Source organism: Plectropomus leopardus, chromosome 1 (genome assembly GCF_026936395.1).
Source record: "Plectropomus leopardus strain MGB_pleo_1.0 chromosome 1, ASM2693639v1, whole genome shotgun sequence".
In the NCBI taxonomy this organism is placed as follows: domain Eukaryota; kingdom Metazoa; phylum Chordata; class Actinopteri; order Perciformes; family Serranidae; genus Plectropomus; species Plectropomus leopardus.
The window spans coordinates 5,496,815-5,518,902 of record NC_142176.1 but is presented as its reverse complement, the minus strand read 5'-3'; the positions used below and the strand labels follow the sequence as shown (position 1 = coordinate 5,518,902).

At 38.9% G+C, this 22,088-nt stretch overlaps 1 protein-coding gene and 1 long non-coding RNA gene across 5 annotated transcripts in view; one reads left to right on the top strand and one right to left on the bottom strand.

The window, feature by feature from the left end:
* Positions 1–22,088, bottom strand: part of LOC148190346 (uncharacterized) — a 146,084-nt gene that overhangs the window by 14,104 nt on the left and 109,892 nt on the right. For 3 of the 4 annotated variants that reach the window (XR_015778851.1, XR_015778849.1, XR_015778844.1), the window contains 2 exons: positions 19,953–20,064; positions 3,836–3,948 (listed from right to left, as the gene is read on the bottom strand). This is a non-coding gene — a long non-coding RNA (uncharacterized LOC148190346). Of the gene's footprint in view, positions 1–3,835; positions 3,949–15,257; positions 18,246–19,952; positions 20,065–22,088 lie in introns of those variants that run through there. The other variant, XR_015778846.1, reaches the window with a different exon arrangement.
* The window catches only part of kcna4 (potassium voltage-gated channel, shaker-related subfamily, member 4), a 75,506-nt gene that overhangs the window by 6,658 nt on the left and 46,760 nt on the right, over positions 1–22,088 (top strand). The window lies entirely within an intron of this gene.

Sequence of the window (22,088 nt, the reverse complement as noted above, 5' to 3'; positions counted from 1 at the left end):
AGTTATGAGAAAAAAAGGAGTACAAACATTAGCAGCCTGTCTGTAGCGAGCCGAACAGAATCTAAAAACTTGTGACTTGTAATACGAAACTGATTTATTCAGTCTTTTTAAAGGTTTAAATGACCTGTTTGTTTTGGAGAGGAAGAGACCTCTGCGGATGATTCAGCTCCCGGTAAAAACCTCCTGAAAGATGAAAACGGAACAAATCCAACCCGGGAGAAAGTTTCGGCTGGTTGTGATTGGAAATCCTCACCATGAATTGCCACTAAATCCTCTTAAATCCTCCACACTGCACCTTCAAGTAGTGCAAAGTTTGTCCCACATGGGGTCAACTGATTTGCAGATGAGATAACAAAAAATGCAGTATATTAACTCTTTAAAACCTCTGACATAAGTTTTCAGGTGCAGTGTTCAGACACCTTTCAAGAGCTATTTAACCCTTTGAAACATATGCAAGTTGGTTGGATTTCTTTTGAAAACACGGGGAAGAATGACTGACTAAACTGGCAAGAAATGTTCCACAAATTGCAAGAAATTAGTAAAAGGTGAAAGAAAATGACTTGAAAATTAGTTTTAAAAAAGGAGGCAGAATTATTAGAAAAATGAGGGAAAATGACCAGAAAATTATATTTATAATGTGTCCAATTATATATTTAAAAATATGTTACAGAAATTATACTAATTATGCTTGTATTTTTCAATTTTCTATATTTTTTTCAGGTTATTTCCTTGTTTTTTGTTTTGTTTGTGTGTTTTCTTTTCTTATTTTCAGGTAATTTTCTTATAACTTTTTTGACAACTTTTGGCCCATGTCTTGTTAAGTTGCTCACCAACTGTTCTCTATATTTTTAAAAGTCATCAAAACAATAAAATCAGGCTTTAAAAGGTTAAATAAATAAACTAATACCAAACAATATATATATATATATAACCCACAAAAAGTCTTTGAACTGTTGAGTTCTGGTCCTGAGTAGAAAGTGTGTGATACGTTGGGAGAACATTTTAATTGCTCCCAGAAAAGTTAAAAAAAAAAAAAAAAAAAGCCAAAATGTAACTTTGCAGCACTCTGTGGTGTTTTGACTCTTAATAAAATGCACCAAAAGATACTATACACAACCAATATTCCTACTTTTGTCACAATCAATTGATATTCATACAAGTGGATCCACACACGCTGTCACTCCCTCCATCACAGCTCCGCAGCATACCTCCGCACATAATCACTGCATCAGCTAATTTATTGCACCGTGTGTTTTATCCTCAGAGGAACTATTCATACAAGATATTTTCAACACCTGCACCCACCACACACACACACACACACACACACACACACCATGGTGGCGTGGTGCCAGCTCCTCTTGATACCTCACACTTAGCACTTACATAATGTGGCTTATGGCAAGAAGCGCAATCCAAAACATTTTCCGAGCAAAGTGTGTGGGTCAGGCATATTCTTAGGCCTGTAGCTGCTGAGCTGACTGTGAAAACCGCCTGTATCATCCTGAGCCACACGACTGAGCTGAATGGTTTTGACTCTTTGCAGCGTCCTATTGTCACGTGCGCGGCGAGCCTTTGTAGTGCAGAGTTAGACCATATGGCACGGCCATGTGACAAAGTGAGAGTTATTTATGGTTATTTCTCAAAAGGTATTCCACTGTCTGTCTAAGGACAAAGAGGAGAGGTGGACTGAGAGTGAGCGAGCGGTACGCAATGTCACTGTAGGTCGTGTATAAATAGTACAAGTGAGTTGATCAACAGAAAGTTAACTGGTTTTGAGTCACTCAGACACCAAACATCTGCTGGTTTGGGCTTTTTTGTATGATAATTTGCTGTTTGATTCTGTTTTATACCAGTAACTTGATGACATCTGGGGCTACTAAACTGCTGGTGAGACAAAATAAAGTTTGGAGATATTACTTGAGGTGTTATGAGCTAGAGATGTGCTTTTGTCAGTTTGTGTGTGGAAAAAATGATGAGTTGATGAATGATTTAATTTGAATTGACAGATTTTGTGATGATGAAAGTAAGAAGCCGCAGCTCTCAGAGGGACAGATGCAGTTACAGTATTGTACTCTTGTGGATGGACTGCTCATTGATAAATGTTGTTTATAGTGCTCCATCCGACTGCACAGTCAAAACAATAGTGAACCAAAGTGATTCAGGTTGTCTTGTTGAATATCAGTCAGTCACCAGAGGAAAATGTTGGCATACATTGTACGTTTCATACGTATCATATCAACGTTTCTAAAGTGACGTAGTATATGAGCTAGTATTTGTAGTGGAAGGTGGAGGGGCTGGTGGATAATGTGACACATAGATGAGCCTCCTGCAAAGCTTCAGACCACTGTTCAAGACCGACAAACAAAAAAAAAAGAAACATTTTTTTAGCTTTCCATCAGTTTTTCCCAAAGCGTTTTTCAGGCAGGACAAGTGGTTGCCTAAACGTCACCACAGCGCTGTTGACACATAGAGGGTTAACGTATCCGCTTCAAGATAATGTACAAATGTACTGTTTCCGTGATTTGCAGAAACTGAGCTGGGAACAATCTCTATTAGTCAGAGGCATATTTGTTCTCGGGCTGCACCATTAATCAAAATGTTATCTTGGTCGCAACATTGCCAAGTGCCATATCCAAACCACAGCTGGGGTTGCAAGTTTTTGATCGAGCAAAAAGTTTCACAACATACAATCATAAATGAAGCATTGTGGTGCAACAGAGATGCCCCCGCCTACAAATCATATTCCAGGCGTAGGAGAGCACATCTTTTTGGTACAGACCACAAGCAAAAATCCCATCCTCATCATTTTTACTTTTTTTGTCTCTCAGTAAAAATGAAATGCAGCTTTATCATCTAGACAACTTATGACTCATATTGCAACGAGAATATCTGTTTAAAAATAATTTCAATATGATTTTTATTTTTGCTTATGGTGCTGCCATTATCTGTACCACACAGCCACAGTGAGATTATCAGACAGGCAATGCCAGAAACTGCCCAGGGGCCCCAAAGGCCCCAGGTTTTCTATGTGGTAATTAATTTGCAAGAAACTTGTTTGATAATATTCAACCCTGAAGCACTATTAAAAACAGAAAATGTGAGAACCATGAAATGGCTCCTGCATCTTAAGGCGACAAAAAAGCTTAAATTGAAATACTGAACAATAAATTACAACAATCGGTGGCCCCCTGGAGTCACTTTGAGGACACCCTAGGGGTTGCGAACCCCCTGTTGAAGACTAAGACATTAGAGAATGTTTGTTTTTAATCAGTACAAAGCCTCATATTTAAAAGTTAAAATGTGGCTATGTCACCCATACTGTGCAGCCTCTCTGCAGTGTTTTGGAGCCCACTGCAGTGGTAAAAAATCTTCTAAATTACCAAAATATAAAAACAACAATCAACACTTTTTCACTGCAGTATGTCGATTTTTACAGAAGTGCATGCACCTGAATGCCATGTGACCTTTTAAGCAGCTGTAGCGATCATAAAGCAGCAAAAAGGCTCAACAACTAAAAAGCAGAGAAGCTCCAGAGCTAAAATGCCTCAGGGTTGATCAGATCTTTCCAGACTGTGTCGATTAAATGTAACCGGCCAGTATTCAGGGTTTCCGCCTCACTGATCACACTGGCATCCACATTTATATAAATGTTTTATCGAATTAGGCACCTCACAGCCCGCAGTCCACATTTTATGTGACAGTCGCCTCTCCCATATTAAAACAACCTGCTCTGCATAACAGAAGCTAAATTTGTGCTGACAACCAGAGGTCAAAGTCACAGCTGACCCCGCTGACAAATGGCTCATTTAGCTGCTCAGAAAATGACTCCTACCTGCAGCCAAGACATCCATCCATCTTCTGCATCTGCTGATACCTGTTCAGGGTCACTGGCGGCTGGAAACCGTCCCGAAATACACTGGGAGCACTTGCCAGTTATTCGCAGACCTAAAATAAAGACAGATAAACACATTTACAGTCAATTTCACTCCGTTCACTCTCAATGATAACCCACACAAACACAAGCATGCGTAAGGATGTCAAGTTAAGGATGATACTCGAATGCATATGACAACCTGACGACTATGGCATCTCATCAACCCCTATACATCTAAAACAAAACATGTAGTCCAGCGCAACGGACTTACAATAAATCCAGCATTCACGAATGTTATAATGTTCAGTTTTTGTTGAAAACTCTTAAAGAGTGTCATGTTTATTTTAAAGGATGGAGTTTGTGGCTCTGTTGAAATCCGAACTGGTCAAATATCGGTGCGTGGTCATATAGAGACTTTCACGTCTACATGTGACGCTCTTGGTAACTTCCTGTGTGTATTGTTGATGGTCGGGGAAACCGTGTCAATTTACATCTGTTCAACGCATTGTGTCAGATCAAAATACACATCCGTTTTCACAGGAGATGTACGGTTTCTATTCGTTTGATGCAAAGTCTTTTTCAAAATAAACTTTCAATGTCTGTAAAACACCTCGTATTTATGAGGGCTGCCCCCGGAAAGTTGGAGACTCGAATTATCAGTCGGAGACTCCTCAGTCAACTGAAGTCGAGCCAGTTTTTTTTCTGCACAGTGTACTTCTGGGGATGTTTTGGTCCCCATATTTTGCTGCAGAGTGAGTCCTCTTATCTTTTATGCGACTCTCTGCAAGTGCAGACATACCACAGCTGCACGGAGGGGGAGAGAGAGAGATAGAGAGAGAAACCGCACCCTGAGGTGAAGAAGTGGTGAACTTACAGCTCACAGCAAGTTAAGCACGTCTGTTCATATCGAGTGTCAGCAAAAAATGTTGTTGTGCCATTGCGATCTGTCATTAGTGCTGTTAGCTTGTTTACTTTATGACGTGAATGCTGCTGTCACACTTAAATTTAAATGGAAAACAAAACAAATCGTTGAATATTTGTATTGGACAGCCAAATCTGATTTGACTAGCATTATTCTGAGCTGGGTACAGCCCTTGAGTTTACCTGTATTTCGTTGTGCAACAAAAGCACATGGTTAGGTTTAGAAAAAAATACAGTAGTTTGACATTCACACAGGAAGTGAACAGCAGGTTCGTGGGTCGAAATCTGGGATTTGTTGTGTTACTTGCATGCTGGTGCGCTTGTGCGCACACTTGTGCATGTAGCTGATTCAATTGCAGAAAGAAGTACTCAAATCTATTATTTAAAGTAGTAAGTAACACTACCGCTTTGTTACAAGTACAAGTCCTGCACTCACTTAAATAAAAGTATTATCAGCAAAATGTACTGAAGGTATAAGTACACCCACAGGAGCAGAGCAGCCTTTTTTGAGAGCGATATATTATCATATTATTGGAACAGTAACTGATGAATTTACAAAGGAAAGGCATTTTAAATCACAGCTGGGTGAAGTAGAGATCATTTTTTACACTGCTATTAAGTTACCCTCAAACAATGCATCCTATTTTATATGTCGATGAGATGCTTTGTACATTAGATCTGCAAAATGACTACTATTCAGATAAATGTAGTGGAGTAAAAAAACAAAGCACCAACACTCACCCATCATTAAGTGGCCTAACAAAAAACACTATTGTTGCTATGAGTGAGAGTGGTAACTGAGGTCCTTTCTACATGTTTACAGATATGTTTGAAAATTGCTATTTTCACTACATGATGGCCTCTCATCCACACGCACTCAGAGTTTTCGGTCACTAAAACAGATTTTTGAAAACACCTTTAAAGGTAGAAAACAATGAAAGAATCTCCTCAAGTCACACACACCAATTGTTGCTTTAATGAGTTTATAATTGAAATAACAACAGCAACGTTTTTGCTAATGACTACTTTACACTTAAACTTAGTATTGTTGCACCTCCTCAGGGATAAACAGAGGCGTACGCTGCGCTCAGTGTTTTTGTTCCACCTCAGCTTCCATAGTTTAAAGTCTGCCAGAAACGACAGTTTTGGATCAGGCCCGGTCAAAGCAGCAGATGGTTTCAGAGTGGGATTATTGTTGATGAGGAATAGAAGGAAAACTTGAGCATGTCCAGAACATCGCTCGTATGTTTGAGTGAGCTCTTTTATCCTTACACATATGGCGATGTGAAGAAACGTTGTTAGTTTTGCCTTTTTTGTTGTCGTTTTGTTTTTTGTTTGAGTTGTTTTTGTGTTCTAGTGTGAACGGAGATTTTTTTTTAAATATTGTGGACAACATTATTTTAAGCAGAAGGGGAAAATATTTGTTTTCTAACATATTAGAACATGTAGACGGAGCCTGAATCTGTTTTTGCAGCAAACGGGAAGTTCACCATCTCTGCTGTGTTTTTTCCTCATGCGAGTTTATTATTGCAGTCACATTAGCAAAGCAGGCTGTTGTGTGTCTTCTGTGTGCAGTCATATCATGCTTATTCCCTCAATACTTAACGGTATCATCAAGGTGTAAAGTGTGCCACTCTAACAGCAGAGAGAGAGGGAGATGTCAAGCAGACAATGTGCAAACTCCCACACACAGTCAGATCTAATCAGCCAAAATAAGTGAAATCAAAGTGTGTGTAGGAGATTTAAACATTGTGTCAGCACATTACTGCTGACAACAACATAAATGGTTAAATGTAAAGAATTTGAGCAGTAAAGTTTGTCCTGCTCTGACAATATTTCCACTCATCCAGTCATTTATTTAAAATTGTTTGTTACTGTAATGATTTTGTGGGAAAATCATTTTTTTTGGACAAGATTACAGACTGGAACAACATAATAATGTCTGTTTGCTTAAGAAAAGAATATTACATGTACCGTTTTTAAGTAATTATTGTAAATAATCTAGATGAGCCGCCATGCCTGATTGATAAAATCTTTTCCTTGGAAGTAACCGAGCAACATGAAAAGAAAATAAAAAACAGAGAGGAATTTCATGAGGCTGGAACGTCTCTCAGCGCGTCTGTCTTGCCAATACATTAATCAGGCCTGATAAAGAGCTGTCAGCTCACTGCGCTGACCAACACACACAACTTACGATCCCAGCTGTTGTCATCGTGTGAGTGGGCTATTTACGATAATTGTCGCCCCTTAAAAAAAAGGAGCCGTGCTCAGGCTAACTTAAAATAAAATCATTAAAAAATGCTTCAAAGAGGAATTGTTTCATTCATCAATTTCAACTAAAGAAGGCAGTTTGATTTTTGCTGATCTTCCCTCCAAACCAGAGTCAGAGAGAGCTACGGTACAGACAGAGCCGGTGAGCAGTTAGATAGGTATAACGCCAGGTGAGAGAGCAAAACCAGCATGACCCTCCCCCAAACAAAGTCCGTCCAATCACAGCTCAGCAATCACAACAAGGCACAGCAGGCCTGCCAAGCTTTGGATTTAAAGAGTTTGGATAATTGAGTCTATGGCCTTTCCTTTTAAAAAAAAAAAAAAAGAGGCAAAATTGTTATGAATGCATTAAAAAGTGTGTTTACATATTGTGAACTAGGCTGCAATTATTAGCATGTAATCTCTAAAAATCTGCATATGTGGCCAAAGTCAGCAGCACAGAAGAGGAAGTCTTGCTCTGATGCCCGATGGCTACAACTGATCAGCCTGGAATATTTGGCCTCAGAGGCTTATCGTCATCAAAACGATGTTTGTAACCCTTAGAGGCATTTTACGCACTTTTCATTCTTCAGTTTTGGATAATTTTGGCTGTGTTCATGCATGTGGCATAAAGTTTAGCAAGACGTTTGCATGACGTTTGAGCGCAGCCCTGTTAGGCGTGAAAATATGCTCAGTCTATACATGCTGATATTGCAGATTATTCAAATAGTCCATCCCCGCGGGAGGATGTGCACTACAACCTGTGTTTATCACAGACCTATTTATTGGTGCACACTTTGCCAGAAATGCAAAACAGGCTAAAAAAATAAAAATAAAAAATAAAAATAAAAGTGCTTTGTCACAACATAGGTTTCAAACTGCTGTGAAAGAATGAAAATATTAAATTTATGTTATTTATGAAGTAATTTCATTAGGGGTCGACTGATATTGGTTTTCAGGAATGACACTGATACGGATTATTAGTACTTGATGAGACTGATAAGCAATATTTGGAACCAATATGCATTTATAGTAACAATGACAATATTTTTGCAGAAATTTAGACTTTGTAATATAATACACACTCCAACACAAAACTTTGTTTAAATGCCTTTAGCAAATGTTTAATCAAAAATGAAACTTTAAACATCATATACATTATTTATTATAAAGTGCAGTGAAAATTTTAATTAAAAAATGAATAAATAAAAATAGCTTCCTGAGGTTTTACAAAATAAAAGTTCCTCCAATGCTGCCTTTCCTGGTGTTGGTTTAGTGTAATACAAACACTTTTTCATTATTTAATTTTATCGGTGATCATTAAACTAAAACGCTGATACAGAAAATTCGCAAAATGCAACATAGCTTTGATAATCGGTCAGGCGGATAATTTGTCGATCCCTTATTTTAACACAAAACAGGCACAGGCAGTGGGCGAATAAGACAAAGGGCTTCGTCAGTCTCTATCTGTGGCAATTTTCAATGCACATGTGCGATTTCAGATTGATGAGGACAAAAATGGATGCAGACAGACAGGCGGTGTTTCCAGTACCCGACCTGTCTGTGCATCCGCGAGCAGTCCACCATCTTGGACAGCCACCGACGGCAGCCTTACTCGGACAAGCAGATGTGTCAGTACCCGATCCGCTCTGCACATGCATAACGTTAACCGTCTGCAAAAATAACATTCCTCCAGATAACACTAAAATCCTGTATGAACTGCCTGAGCTACCGTAGAGAGCTCTTTGGCAGTAACAGGGAAAGGAACTCTTCATAATTTATTAGGCCTAATGATTCTTTTGTGACACTATCAACTGTCACGGAAATAAGTATGATATTTTCAAACCAAGTCCGAGGGAACGGTGTTTTCCTTTTAATAAAGAAAATCCCTTTTTGTTCCACAGAAAATATTTATGTTGAGAGGCAGTATGCTTGAAAATCAGTGACCACACTAAGAGAGCTTGTCTAAGAAATAGAGCGAAGATTATGAAAAGTAATCTTTGCTGATAACTGACAGATGATAACAGCTGGTGTTTGCAAGTGAATGAGTTTCTCAACAGTAAACTGACACATTTTAGGAAAGCAGTTTCAGTAATTCCAAACAAATAAATTAATGCGATATTTTTATGATGGCCCTCGTCCATCTGTCTTTGAAAGTAAACAGAAATAGCTAGTTTGACCACGCATGCGGAGAACAGATCTGGGAGCGTATAAAACATGTTTTTCTACGTTAGCCTGCTGCAGGTAGCTGTCCAAAATTAACAGTGAGGTCGACCACTGAACGGATCCTCTCCGTAATGTTGACTCTTATAATACCGACCTGAGTCTGTCTGTGGTATAAACACGCTCTTTCAGTGGACATTCACTTAGACATCCTACTGCCCCGAAAATCATGTTGCAGCTTGTTTCATTGCTGCCGGCTGCAGCGCTCTCGCTCAACACTGGACCAATTTTAAAAAATATCAATGAGTCACACAGACACAAAAATATTGAGAAAAGGGTACAGATTTAAAAAATACCAAAGTTTTCCTTTAATTGCTCCCGGCCATCATTCACTTGACAAAGACCGTTTGTCACCTCACATTTTCCACGTAAACAAGACGTTCACAGCCGAGCCTGACGAGCGCCGTTAATAAAGCACACTTGGGATTACAGACCCGGTGTAAGTTTAAACCAGCCTGTGGTTTCCATGCAGCAGTTACATAATGTGCCTCCATTGAAGGATAGCAACCTGATTCTCCGTACCCTCCACGGTATCCCCTCCGTCTGACAGCATCTCAGCCTTTATTATGTTACTTCATTCTGAGACGTGTAGATTGTATTGCTAATTACACATATGCCTGCGTGTTTGGTTTCTCTGCCCATAGAAAAATCAGCTGCTTTTGTTTGCTCTTGTCTTACAGTTATTAGAAAAACATCAGTTGTTGCATGTTCAACCCTTTGAAGCCTGAGCAAAGTATTTATTGCCAAAACATGAAAAAAGGGCAATGAGCAACTTCAGAGGAAACAATCAAAAAAACAAAAAAAACAGCTCGTGGCTCTTTGCTGCATGTCAAAAGAAAGAAAATTACCTGAAAAGGAGCCGGAAAAAAAAATTACCTAAAATGAACAAAAAGAAAAATAAAATAAAATTTAAAAAAAGCCAGGTAAAGTAACTGGAAAAAAAGTGCTTATGAAAAAACTAATAATTCTGTAACATAATTTAAATACATAATTATGATTATTAGAATAACAGTTAAACATTTCCCCCTAGCCTTCTGTTAAAAATCGAAATCTTCTAATTTCTTGCAATTTGACGGACATTTCTTGCCAAGTTGCCAACTTTTTCCCTATGTTTTCTAAGAAAATCACACCAATCTGCTCAGGAATCAAAGATTTAAATACTTGTGAAAGGACTGTGAGCCAAGAAAACTGATGTCGACCCAGGTTTCAAAGGGATAAAGGACAAGTGCTGATTTGATTTTATAGGTTTCAAATCGATGGCAAATATTAAATAAAATACAGATCAATATTTGCGATGTGGTATACTGCTCTGCCAGTTTACCTGCAGTGTACACGGGAGTATGTGTGGTCAAAATGTTGATTAAGTTTGCCGTCACACGCAGACAATCTGGGGCAACAGAGGATTACAGATTTGTTATGGCATTGGGAAAGGTAAGCATTTCAAAGATTTGTCATATCAAGTTTAGGCTTTTTCCCCCTCCTCATTTTCCAGAGTGCTACCTAAAACCCCACAGCGCTGCAGCTTTTTATGAACAAGCTTGAGATTTGATTAAATGGGGCAGCTGCTCAACCATAAAAAAGTTTTCTCTGCCGCTCCCTGTGAAGATGAGCTGGTGAGCGGAGGACCGGCGCCCTGCTGGTCCTGTAAACTTCTGAGGGGCCGCAGATGCTGATCGCGCAGTGGGAATCGAGAAGCACACACACATATCAGTATGTGTCGGCAGAATCATTGCAGCGTCAACTCGCACTTCAGGAGTCATCTGCTGCGGGATGTAAACATTTAGCTCAGTAAACGTCACATGTAGCAGTCATATGGGATGAGTTTGCATGTTCTGAGTTCCTTTAAGGTAACTGTGGACAGGATGAAACTCTGTGGAGCGTCTGTATCAGCTCCAACAAATTAGCATGATTTTGATCTTTTTTTTTTTTTATTTAGCTTTTGCAGATACAAGCTTCATGAATACCATTCAGAAACCCTATCACTGATCTGCAGCGACTCAAAAATATATTTATATATATAAATATATATATATATATATATATATATTTATATATATAAATATATATATATATATATATATGAAGCTGATTTGTGTACGTTTGAAGTCCTGAGCTTTAGGATTGCAGTCTCATGCTGAGGAGGTGTTTATTCAAATGTAACCCAGACTTAAAGAATGAGCCTTTGAAAAACGGATTATAGAAAATGACAAAGCAATAAAATTAATACTGCAGCTTCCCCGACTCTGAGGCTGGTCACTGCAGGTGAAACAGAGTGCAGCAGATAATCTTTATGGATAGCATTAGTCAGCATTATGTGCAGAGAAAGTTTGTCACACTGTAAAAATAATTAAGTTGTTTAAGTGACAGTGGCACCACCAAAGGAGTGTCCGGGGCCTCAGTGAACATATTTGGAAGCTGACATTACTGTCTTCAATCTGTCATTTTTTACTTTTATCTTGTGAACTACACAACCTAAAGCATTGATGCTAAACTTTAAACTGCTGGCCAAATTTGGCAAGAACAAATAGGAGAAATCACGCAAACAAAGAGACAAATAATTCAGCTTAATTTTGTTTTAGGCACTGTCTCACAAATTGCATAATTGCTGCTTGTTTTCCACCAAATTTCTAAATAGCATAATTTACCAACCAGACACAGTGAATGCTGCCATACAAGGCCATACCATGTTGCTCATCAGGTTTTGGGTTTTTTTTTTCTCTACATATACTAGTCTGGCATAAATGCAGCGGACTTTCAGTTCAGGAGTGGCCAAACCATAAAGCCATAATTAATCGCCTGGACTATTATTTGCTTAAACCACTGAACTCAGCAGGCTTGTTTTTGAGACAGGCGTCTACATGGAACAGACTTTAATTTTTGTTGTTCAACGATGAGAAATACAATCACATTATTTATTTAAACCTCTTTTTTGCGTCTCTCTCGTTTACTTTTCTAGTATTATTTCTCCTTTGGTGCTCATGGTTTCAGTAAAATGAGGTGAATGATTGAATTGTAGAGAATTGTACCAAGCTAACAACATGTGCAGCAGGTCCATATTGAGTTTTAGGCTTTAGGCTTTTATTTCAAGTTTTACGGTGAGTACAACATTCGGATCTGTGATTTCTTTATAGCGTTACAACCCTGCGAAATGGCTCCTCTCACTGTCAAGATTTGATCCATTCGGTCTAAAACATTTTGCAAATGTAGAAGAGAATTACAATTCAATAATTTTATCCCCATTCATATTAGTGGAGCATTAAACTGGAAACAGCCACTGAAGTCTGAAGTACTCTTGCTATATGAACCCAATCATGCAGAAAATCCAGGTAATTTTTTATCCCTGACGTCCAACTTTTTCACTTAATGTGTCTCTGAGCAACTTTTGTAGGAATGAACTGGTCTGTGCTGCGAATGCTGTATCCAGGTCTCTTTATACATCCATGGTTATGGCACTAAAAAGCACCACATGAAGCAAAAAGTGGGTTTAAGCATAAAACATACACAAACTCTCAAACTTCTCTCATATCCTGTTTTTTCATGTTAGATGCGGCCGACTAGAGTCATACTAGTTTGTCTTATCAAAGCTTAAAATGCTTTGTGGTTTAAAATAACCAGAAGGACAAGTGGCTTATGATTACTTCTTTTTTCAAAGGTTAGATGTGTAAATATTTGAAAAGAAAACGTTCTTGCACAAATCTTTACAGTCAGCGTGCCTTTGTGAAAAGTATCGACTCACTACTAATTTTTTTGATTTTACTGCTTGTTTCCATTATCTCTCCTTGGATCAGACTTGCAGTTAAATGCCGACTGCGTGCCGTTAAAACAATTTGTCTAAAAATACCTCAGGAGGCTCATGATTAGATTAGACAGACAGATTCTCCTTTTCCTGAGCACCAAGGACAAAACAAACCCTGTGACATTGGGATGGTACCGTCCGGCGGCGCGTCACATTAATGTCCTGTCATTGTCTACAATATATTACATCAGAATACAATATGACACTTGTGCTGTTGCTAATTGTTTTGCAAGTTACATTTAAATTTTAGCCCCACTTTCACTCGTAAAAAAAAAAAAAAAAAAAGAAAACAACTGGAGTTTTTTTCAGTCATCACATCTGTTCTTTTGGGCATACACTGCTGAATAATGTAACCCAAATAACAGGCTTTATAGAGCCCCTGACTAATGATGAGTCAAATTACATTAATAATGGAGGCCTGCTATATTAGGCTACAGCATACGTACATCTCAGCAGCCTTAACTTTAACAATGAGACATCCTACATTTGATAATTTTTACAGTGGATAATTTCTCATGAACATCAGACTGAATGTGTTACAGCAGCAATGTGAATGAGTGTTTTTTGATATTTCTGGAGACTACTGGACCTTCAGTTTAACCCCTTGAACCCTAGAACCATATCAGCTTTCTTATGCTGCATTCAGACACCTTTCACATGTATTTAAAACTGATAAATTTATTTATGATTTAGTTTCGGTTTTGTTTTGTTTTTTTTATTATTATTTTTCTTTCTTGATTTTTAGTTTTTTTCCTTTCTTTTTTGGGATAAATTTCAGGTAATTAAACTAAAACTTGTGACTTCCTCCCATGTTTTTGGGGAAAAAAAGCCAGCCGGCTCAGGTTTCAAAGGGTTAAACGTTATACCATTAAATAAAAATTAATGTCCTTTAATGCATGTTATTTATGCTGATTCAAATTGAAGAGAATTATGACTGACTCCGCATCTCTACAAAGTTTTCTGGACTCTTTCGGACGATTGTTTTGGATGCACAAGATTAAAAATTGACTATATGGTTCCCTCTTACTGCCCTCATCAATCCCAATTACAGCAAACAAGCTCTGATAAGGGCGAGGCAGATGGCCGCCCACCCAGAGCCTGGTTCTGCTTGAAGTTTGTTCCCGTTCAAGGGGAGTTTTTTCTCGCTGCTGTCGCCTTGCTTGCTCATGGGGGAACGCTGGGTCTCTGTAAATTAACATGTGGTCGTGACTTGCTCTACATGAGAAGAATAGCTTCTCGTTCTGTCATTTCTCTTACATCCAAACTTTCAATTTTATGTTGTGACAAAACTGCGGTTAATGTGAGGTTAAGTTTAAGCACAAAAAACACTTATGATTATGGTTAACCCTTTAGAACCTGGATTGATATCTTTTTTTTTCCACAAGCGTTCAGACCTCGGTGACCTGAGAAAGTGGTTTGACTTCTTTTGACCTTAAACAAAAGCAAGGAGCAACTTTCAAGAAAAAAAAAATGGATGGTGACAAGAAAATTACTTTAAAATTAGTCGTTGGAAGATTATTAGATAAAAATAATAAATAAATAAATAAATAAAATAGGGAAAATGTCAAGAAAGCTTCATTTTTAATTCTTTCTTTTAATTCAATGATATATTTAAAATTGTGTTACGGAATATATATGTGCATATATAAATGTATATATATATATAATTTCCTGCAATTTGTGGAATATTTTTTTACCAAGTTGCTCATTGCCTTTTTCCCATGTTTTTGGAAGAAATCACACCAATTTCCTCAGGCCTCTTTACCAATTTATTCACCAAATTCTGTTAAGTTAAGGCATGTATTTATTAGAAAATTAAAAAAAAACCTTGCAAACCAAACTTTTCTACAGGCTTTTTGAGGACCTCCCTTCCACTGGAGTCCAACTCCCCCCAACCACTCCCTCCAGTCTGCATAGATTTACGTGTTACATAAACTTTGCATTAACAGGACATCTTTGTACTCAGTTTTCACTCACTAACTTCTCCTCCAAAACCTGCATGTCTGCAGTTGAAGACGGAAATCTCACTGCACTGAACAGTACGTCAATTCTTCATCACACATTAAATTATGCTGCACAGTCTAGAGCGTTAGTAACAGTCCCTCTACTGCTTCTATCTTTTTCTCCAAAACCTGTTTGGTTTTATTGCATTTCCTCTTGGTCTGTCAGATAGCAGCAGCTTGACAAAATGTTTCAATGATTGCATCTTACACAGTCTGATAGCACTATCAGGGAGCAGTATATCACTATTATCTAACATTACAGACGCATGGTGCTCACTAGTGGTTCTATTTAACTCGAGACAACTTCAAGATTCAGATCAAATCTCAGCATTATTCTTTGCCATGTACAACAGAAGTATGTGTTCCTCTTGTTCTGAACTGTCTGACAAGCGTTAATGTTAAATGCTGATATTTAATATCCAGTTACGTAAGTGCCACGTGTGCAGTCAACATCTATTACAGTCAGACGACCTCAAGCTTCACCCCGTGGTCAGTCTAGGCCGGCGTGGACATGGGAAACGCAAATCCTAGATGAGCCAGGATCAGGGGGGCGTCTCCTCCTGTATCGATCACTGTTATGTAAACTTGAGCCCGGCTCTCCAACATTAAAGCGTTCTCGGCTTTTGTCCTGCCCGAGCAGCAATTGTACGTGCTGGAAAATGGCTGCCATGACCAGACCTCTACAGACCTCGTCTCCCACTCGCTCTCTCTGCTCTCCTGCTTTGGAGTGACTAGATGCTTTTATGTGGAGTGACTAATGCTCGTTCTAAAGAGCCTGGGGTGGATCTCTCTGCGTGCATGTGTGCGGGTTTGTGCGTGTGTGTGTGCACAAGCCAAGGCTGTACGCAACCAATCAGCACGCCGAAGCTTGACTCGCTTACATGAAAATGAGTCAGTTTCATGGTCTGCAAAGACCGAGATCCCCCACACACACTTCATCTCGATCCATGTAAATGGTTTGATTTGTAATTGTGCACAGGAGTCACTGTGTACCATAATGCCGTAGCGCTTATTCATACGCATGTAAGGACACTCGGATGAGAGTTACAGTGAGAGGAGGAGGCTGGAGGTGAGAATGATGAGTGCAAATTGCCACAAACAATAACATTCACCGCAAGCCTGTTTTATACTGAGAGAATTGGGAAATTATGCTGTTTGTGAAAAATGAGATGAAGACGAGTCAGAACTTGCCTGCTTGCAGACAGATTCACATGAGATGAGATGGCAGCATCTTCATGTTGGTCCATTCATTCATCACATTTATACGTCCATGGTTTGTCTTTATCTCGTCACTGAAACGTCCTTATTTCTCATGAATTAAGTAAAAACTGCCACAGCAAAAACAAATCCCTCAAAACTGAACTTCCAACTCGCTCTCAGCCCAAGTCGCCACCTGTTGCTGCTTAACAGTGTGCATATTACGCTCTAGGTATCCTTCTGCGTCTGCTGTTGACGTTCCGGGATGCCGACACTGTGATGTCAGCATGTGGCAACCAAGCCGGGGAGTCAGCAACAGCACGTTTAGGATTAAGCACACATCAGATGGGGAGCGCACGCCAGAGTCCCGCATGAAAGTCTGGGGTTTGCCCCTTTTGTCAGCCCTGGAGGGACCTTCATGCGCCTTACATTACATTCTTACTGGCAGCGTTTCAACCTGACGCCATCTAGCGCCGTTGTATCAGATTCCGTCCGTCCACGTTCTTAGCTGACCCTGTCCGGTGGCGTATCATACAGCCACAAAAGGGCGATTTTTGTAAAGGAATCTTCTGTCAAAATCACCGCAAAAACGGTGGTATATGACGACTTCAGAATGAGAAGGGGCTGCAACTTCAAATACTTTTCTCCACGAGGAGTATTCGTAGTGAGTGAAATGTTGGATGTAAACATGCAGAGCACAGTGGCTTCATTTCCCTTCTGGACAAAGTAAAGAAAATTAAAGTTTTTCTAAGATTTTCTGTTTTATTGTCGTTCTCTAGCTTCTGTTATTCTTTTGAATGTACAATATGTAATTTTATGCTGCTCAGGTTCTCTCAGTCAAAACAATAACAAAAGATGCAGGAATGCCATCATTGCAGTCAGTTTTTCCTAATTAGGTTTACTTCAGTGTTCATCATTCAGGAGGGTTTTACCGTACCAAATTATCCTCAGAGGTCTCCTCCACTACCACACAAATTTACGCAGTCATTTAAACCGGATTCACGGGAAAAAATCAGTGTTTTCCGACTGGTTGGAGCTGAACTGCCATTTACTCGGCTTCTTTCTCTGATAACTTCAGATAAAAATGTCTGATGACTAAAATCCTTAACTTGGTTAAAACATATAGTTAAAAACACCTACAATTCTAAAAGAGTATTGTAAAAATGTGGCTTAAAATTGGATAAAAATTGAATTTATGACAGCTTCTGGCAGTCAACGCAAAGGGGATATGACGCCATCGATAGGCAACAGCAATTAAATGACACGTAGCTTCCATGACTAAAGTTACAGATTTCTCTGGGTTTTAACATTGTTGCAAATATTTGCGATAATGCATGTAAACGATGCAACAAATCCTATGACGTTGGTCTCGTTTTTAGACATTTTAAAGCGTAAAAGTTACATTTCATATTTTTAATTATCATTTTAAGAAAGTCTGACACGCACCTGCTCAGTGAGCGATGATGCTCACCTTCAGTGTCAGCATTCATCTCTGTCAGTGTCTGCAGGAACTCCTCACTGTTTTTGCTGCTACAAAACATCTTCTTTTATGTGTGTCAGCACACAACGTCACTACGTGGGACGGCACAGCGGCTCGGTGGTTAGCACTATCATCTCACGGCAAGAAGGTGCTTAGTTTGGGTTTAGATAATGAATGGATGGATGGCTTATGGAGGTGATTTACTCAGCAGTTATTGATTTGCCTGAACTGTGTATTTTAACACGGAGTGCACAGCAGGGTGAATATATCTCTGCTGGTTATGTGGTAATGTGTGTGGGGGGACTTTTTCAGTGCTTCTGTTGTTTCTCACTGATTTCATCATGTTGCATTAGATTTCTTAGACCTCGTATTTGCTTAACACCATAATAAGGTAATTGTCTGCTGGTTAGTTAAGGTTAAAGTCGCTTTATAAAAGATGAAACATCACAGTGGGTGTTGTGAATTGTCCCCGTCGCCTCTCTCTACAGAGCTTTGTCACTGTAAACAGAAATAGAGAGAGGAGGGGAGGGAAGAGCGTTTTACAAAAATTAATTCAAAGCAGCAGCTGGCCAACGGGGGAATCATTGCAACTGAAATATCTGCCAAACAAATTCTTAGACACTTTATCCATTATTTTTCCCCCTTATATCTGTTTTTCAGCTATGTCTACAAGAAATTGTGTTTGTATACTACAAATTTGTTTTCCAAATAACTGGACGTGAAACGTAATTGCTGCCTGGATTATGTTCTTTTCTGGGTTTTTTTTTAGCAAATATTTTACCACAGAAGTTGCAGAGAGGATGTTGGGGTGCATGTTGGGTTTTTACAGTGCAGCACTTTGACATGCAAGCACTTTGATGAAGGTTAGAAAGATTGTGGGTTCGATTTAAACATTTTTTATCTCATGTTTGAAGTCACTTTTTTGCATTTATCCAAGACCTAAACTTTCCCAAATTTCAGCCAAGCGGAGTAAGTGCACACATACACATCAAAATGTCTGTGCATGTCCGTGGTGCGGGTTGAGATTTCACTTCAGCTACCACATTTTCTCGAATAACTACTCCATCTGTCTTCTGCAAATATCTGTTGAATGTAAACTGGAGACCTGTGTGATTAACCAAACTGCTCGACTGTTTCCCTCAGTGGCACATCACAGCCTCCCCCTCCCTCCCTGTCTCCCTCTTTGATCACACACACACACACACACACACACACACACACACACACACACACACACACACACACACACACACACACACACACACACACACACACACACACACTCTTACACACAACACACACACCCTCCCACTGGCTTCCACAGTTTCTGTTTTTCTTTTGATTTCATTCACTGCAGTAGGTCGGTTTAAATTTATTTATGCTCCTTCACCTCTCATTCAGATAATTTGTTATTGTGCCTTCCTGCTCCTCGTCTCTCTCCGCTGATCCTCCAATTAGTCTGTTCTTGATGGCTTCTTTTGAGGTGAAAGCTGTGGTTATTTTTTGTTTTTCAGTGCTGATAAATTAATTACATCTTAATTAAATCTAGTAGGCCCTGCCCGTGTGGACCAGAAGCTGTGTGAACGTATGAGTGTGGGTCCAGTGCAATACTTTGTCACAAATGAACGGTCTTTGCACTTCAACCCTTCAAACTACGGATGTCAGTTTTGGTTGATTTGTTTTCAGTAGCCTGACACCCATTAAGTGGTTACTAACTGGTTACGCTTTTTAGGGGGAAAAAAAGGCAATATTAAAGGCCTTTCCTTTTAGTGTCCATTGACTCTATCCATGTAGAGGTGATGACATTTTGATGATTTATGATGTAAATGTCTTGACTTCTATTTAATTACAGCTGACTAGAGGTGTTAACATGTGGACACATCGTGCCCACTCCAGTCTCCCCTCGTCAGCTAACGCTACAAATACCTAAAAAGTATGTTCATATATGAGATAAGTAAACCATAAAAACAAGACAATTAAAAGAGTACTTAAGATACACCCTGACATCAGTTTGAAACGCTGCTGGTAACGATGAAAGTCCATACAGGACGGGCAGGAGGGACAGTGGATGTGTCCAACATCTCCGGACCCCAGGAGCCCGCTGTTCACTTCACATATGAATGTTGAGCCAAACCATGATATTTTTTTCTAAAACTAGCCGTGTGCTTTTGTTGAACAAGGACAAAAATGTAAATATGAGTTCACCTAGAAGAGCAGGTGCTCTGTCCTCATCGCAGCCGCCGCAGATTCGACTCCAACCTGTGGCCCGTTGCTGCGTGCCATCACCTCTTTGTCCCCCTTTCACACTCAAGCTTTCCTATAGGATAAACAACAATAAAAAAACATAAATCAAAAATACTTAATAAATCTAACGAGCAGAAACTGTACATTCCAGAATTGGAGGACAATTTAACTATCAAAATGTGAACATTTAGCATTGTTTAGCATTTTGCAATTGTATTTTATTGTGTTTTAAAACAAATTCAACATGGATAATTAGTGCATTTTTTCATAATGAGCATGCAATCTCTAAATATTCATGGGTGAGACAGAAAATCTCCTCCAATTCTGGAATAACGCAGATGTATTTTGAAAAGACACAATGCAGGGCGAAAAAAACACAGGCGTAAATTAAACCGGCGTCACAGAACGTTAACAATAAACACAGGAGGGGTACCCAGCACGTCTTATATAGACATGAAAGGCATTGAATAAGTGGCGAGTTTGGATGAGAATGTGTTTTTTTTTTTTTGGAGGGTGGGCAGAGGCCTCGGCGTTTATCCATGTAAACTTGGCTAGCAGGCTGTGTGATTTCCACCAGATCTGGTTGGTGCACAGTGAAGTAAAATGAGGAGTAGCAAAATGAATCCAAGGACCAACATACGTCACCGGTCAAAAATATTCTCGTCCTTCCTCATTCCTACTTTAAATGATGACGTTACGAAAGTAGCAGGACTCATATCATGTGACGATGAGGGAAATGAGCTATTTTCAGTGATTCCTAAACTAAGTGAACTTTCATTCTGTTCGTTTGTTTATCCTCTCATGGATCTGACTTCAGTTAATGATGAGGCAGGATGCCAATATGAAACTGCCAGGACTGCTTTTCTCAACAGTTATGTTTTCATATATTTGGTGGTTGAATTTGTGAATGCTTTGACATGTTATTAAAAACAGGATGTGGAAATAATTTTCCCGGTGGACAACTGTTACCAGTTTTGGCTCCGCTCGTACCTCCCAGGGTAAAAAACGTCTTTATGTTCAGGGGACTTTGCAGTTTCATTTTCCTTGGGCCAGGTCCACGCAGCTATTTTGGAAGCCTTTCACTGACGTCTGTTGGATTATGCAGAGAAACCACAACGTCCTCTTTTAGGATTTTTGTTTTACTTCTCAGGCCACTAACAGTAAATCCTTTCTCCCTGCAGCCAACTTCTGGTTTTATACAGTCATGGTTTTCTGCCTCTTCATTAGACTCTGCAGTTGGCAGATTTAAATTGCTACCACAGCACTGATGGAAAATTCCATTTAATTTTTTACTGTTAACAAATGGTTGATTTGTTGATTTTTCCTGCAGCCACAGTGTCTCTTTGTGCGGGCCAGAAATCTTCTGCAAACCGTATCTGGTGCTCCGAAAATGTCTTAAAATTAAACATCAGACTGAAAACAGACTGCAAAGTGTGCCGGTTTGCCTAAATGTTTGACAACACGGAACAAGTTAAAGGGAATAAGTTTTAAATTATTCCTGTCATTTTAATATTATTGAGATGTCTCTATTGTTTTTATTTAAATCTCAGGAAGGCGTATAAACTTCAGATTATTATTATTATTATTATTGGAAGAGGTTTTTGTATATCAATCTGTAGTGTGAAGCTATGGAACCGTTTTAATGCGGAGCTAAAACAACGTCCAACCATAAGTAAGTATAAAATAATGCATAAAAAAAATATTTTTACGAGGGATGAAGAGGGGGTGTGACAATCACGTTTTATTTCGTCCTAGTTTATCTTCTTCTTTTTCTGTAAATTATAATATAAAATTGTAGATATTTGATTTTATGTGGGTGTATGCATGTATGTTTAACTAATTAGAGCATAGGTTTACATTAATAAGAAAGCTGGATATTTAAAGTTCAATGACTTTTGGAGAAGGGGTGGGAGTAAAAAAGTATTTACTTCTCACTTTTTTTGGAATATGTAAACCATTTCTTTTGCTTCCTGTTTTTTCATCATCTGAAAATATTCTGCTTCAGTCTGCTTTATAATCATTTCTCTATTTTCGTTTTTACACGTTCTAAATCAAACAAATCAATGAAGACATTTAAGTAAATCTGTCATCAGTTCA